Source organism: Echinops telfairi, unplaced genomic scaffold, assembly GCF_000313985.2.
Source record: "Echinops telfairi isolate 266 unplaced genomic scaffold, ASM31398v2 ScPeMD7_5592;HRSCAF=6446, whole genome shotgun sequence".
Lineage (NCBI taxonomy): Eukaryota > Metazoa > Chordata > Mammalia > Afrosoricida > Tenrecidae > Echinops > Echinops telfairi.
Genome location: NW_022109491.1, coordinates 19446292 through 19449654, shown reverse-complemented (window position 1 = coordinate 19449654; position 3363 = coordinate 19446292). Strand labels below are relative to the sequence as shown.

General features: G+C 49.4%; 1 protein-coding gene across 1 annotated transcript in view; it reads left to right on the top strand.

The window, feature by feature from the left end:
- CTNNBL1 (catenin beta like 1) overlaps positions 1–3363 on the top strand; it is a 174012-nt gene that overhangs the window by 57796 nt on the left and 112853 nt on the right. The window lies entirely within an intron of this gene.

Genomic DNA, 3363 nt, shown 5'->3' with positions numbered 1-3363 from the left:
AGTGCTCCCATTTGCTCTGATCAGACATGCCCCTCTCCCCTAACTGCAGCTTCAGTGCTGTCCTCTCAAGTAGATTCTTCTGGGGGGAGCGGCAGTTGTCTACGTAGCTGGCATGGGGGGCAATCAGAATTTTTTAGGCCAGTAGGATCCATTGAACTTGAGCAATTGGGGTCTGAGGATGCTAAAGGGGAACAAACGGGCCCGAGAGACACACACAGGCAGCCCCCGAGGGACCAGACAGTGCCGGGGGGAGCCTGGTGTTGCAGCCCCAGTGCTGATGAGCAAGAATAGGTCTGGGAAGGGTTTGAGCCTCCTGAGGGACATTCTTCTAATTGGGCTGGGAGGGAGCTGGCTACGGTTCCAGCGCTTTCCTGAGGCAAGCACTGCCTAACAAGACCTGCAGATCGCTAGCTGTTCTTTTGCAAGGAGCTATTCTCAACTTGATCCTCCCAGGGTCAAAATTACATCTAAAAGACTTTACCTCTTTTCTACTTTTCCTCCTCTCTAGTGTAACTTCCCTCATCATATGTTTTGGAAAGCAACCCCTGTTTCTGAGCCAAATTAAATATGCTCCAAAGAAGGAAAGTTGAGATCCAGAGTCAAAAATGAACCTCGTGATGTAACTTTGGATCTTGTGTGGGTCCTCGAGAGATTCCATATTCCCCAGAGAGTAGGGTGGTGGTGGGCCACTATGGACATTGTCCCTGCAGCTGAATGGTGTCAAATGCATTTAGGAGGTACTTAAGAAATACCAAGTGAACATATTTTCTTCCTCACACGAGCTTGATGGAGGACTGGAGTAAAGTGGAGAATCCCGGTTCATTCATAGCAGCTTTGGGCCTGCTGTTTACAGAGGAGGCAGAAGCCACCTTTTTTGTGTGTTTTGACATTCCTCTGTACTAATTGAGCTATATGTAATCATTGTCCTAATCTGGGAATATGAGAGGCTCCTTGGGAATGAGCATGGTGAGACCTTGTCTCGTGTTTTAGCACATATTATCAGACCCAGGGAAGGGCGGCATGCTGGTAAAGCTCAGTGGAAAAGAGGAAGACCCTCAGTGCGAGATGGATGGACATGGTGCCTGCAACAGGGGGCTCAGGCACAGCGGTGACTGTGAGGCTGGTGTCCTGGGGGCAGGCAATGTTTTGCTCTGTTGTGCTTTGAGTCACTATGCGGCAGAGCTCACTTGTAGGCACCTAACCGCAATGACAGGAATAAAACAGGATTTTTTTTTAAGTCCCCACTTTTGTTTTATTAAATTGTTGACATACTCTCAATCTGCACACAGGTTCATTTAATCTGAAGGAAGCCTTCGTGAAATTATTATTTTTTAAACATTGGCTTAATGCACCCGTCTCCTTTTTCCCACAGTAATATATTTAACTCTGTTCCTTGTGGGCACATCCCATTGGAGAATGATGAGATTAGCACTCATTGTCTCCACCAAGGCTCTGAAGTGTGGGATCAGACCAGGAAACACAGGTCTGGCCCCCAGCCCAGCAGGAAAACACCCTCTTTTCCTGGCCTCTGTGTGTTAGGCACCGTTTGTGCCCAGCTGGCCTTCTCTCCTTTACCTGTTGTGATACTGGCTATGGCCCCAGTGGTGGACAGGTGCAGGGGGAGTGAGGAGGGTGGCCTTTCCACTCGACATGACAAAATAGGCTATCAAAAACTGTGTTTTAGTAATTCGCAGAGAGACAGGCTCTCTGTTTTCCTATTAGACTTGGACGGAAGAGCCTTTTACTTGGTGAAATGAAATTGTAACTACAGTGGAAAAACCTATCACCCATGCCCATCGGCTGCTGGGCAAGAAATGCGGGATGGGAGGCAGCCCAGGCTGAATGTTCTCATCAGGAATGAGGGTGCGTCTGTCCGTCTTTAGTTCCGGCTCTCACTCCTCTTCCTGGTCCTCAAATGGCCTCTGTCTTCTGGGTCACACCACATGAGCCCAGAGTTGATGATTACAATTCCGGACTCATTATTGACTTGCTGAAATGCTGGGGGGTAGAGGGGTTGTTTTGTGTGTGTGTGTGTGGGGGGGTATAAGTTGGAATTTATGCAAAATCAGCTAGGGTTGATGAGAGGCATATCAGACCCAGTCAGTAGCTGATTTCTTTTTTGTCTTTTCAACTGAGACAGAAAAGTAGGTAAGGAGATCCCCTGTAACAGTCTAAGAAAATGCCTTTCTTAGTAAATCATGGACATTTCTCCTGTTCCTATATAAAGTCACCACCATTGTAGACCTCCTCTCCCACTCCCCACCCCCCTTTAAAAAATGTTCCTGTGACAAGTTTGTGAGTAGGGTATAGGTCGAATCAGACACATCTGATACCTGGCCCACAAGACCTTAGAGACGCAATAAAAAACAGCAGCAGAAGTCTTGATCAATCTGCATGGCTGCAGCATCTCTGAAAGACAAAATGTGACCCAGAAGGATAGGACTCTGCCGCTGTAGGCTGATATTAAGAGACTGTCAGGGAAACGGAAGTAATGGTGAAGGTTGTGGCCACTCAGTGGGAAGGCTTGACTAAGCCTTGACTCCTCTGCTTCCCTGTGGGGGAGTGCTTTGGTTGGTGTGGCTTTTGGACACACACAGCCTCATTTCTCCCTGTAGGTACTCAGAGAGGCTGGACAGGGACCCTGCTACAGATGAGGAGACTGGGCTGCGAGGCAGTGAAGGGGTCTGCATGAGACTGCATGGCTAGTTGTCAGCTGCCTCTGTGGGGCAGAGAAGGCTCACGATGAGTTTGATAAGGACCCCTGAGCCCCAGCCTGCTGGGGCTTTTTGACTATGGCTCTTTCAGACACGTCCCACCCTGTCGGCCCCATCCTCTGCATCTTTAAAAAGGGTTATGCTGATGAAACACACACACCCCAAAGGTAGCGTGGTAACCACTGTGAAGTGCACATTTTGACTTGTCTGCTGCCGTCAGGCCGACTCCAGCGCATCGGACCTGGTAGGGCAGAGTGTGCCAGCTCCACAGGCCAGTCTGCCCACCCTCCCAACACTCCCCGTGCTGTAGTTCCCCTTCCAAAATCACTTAATTGGAGTCCTGTTTCTCCCCCCTCCCCCCTTCTTCACGTGGGCCTTGCCATCTTCCTGTGGTTTGACTTCCTAGCATACCTGCCCCAGCTTTTCTGACCAACCCCCAAGCCTGTCACTCCTGTTTTCCTGCCTGGTTTTATTGCCCGCTTCCTGGGGTGTCTTGTTGTTCATGCTCTCTGCACCCCTCCTTTGTCACACCTCGTTGTTGCCTGTGGTGTGTGTTTTCTGTCTTCCATTATCCTGTCTAATGTGCTCCTTTTGTTCACAAAGACACTGAGGCTTAGCATTGCCTTGTCATCCTCACAGCACAAACCCC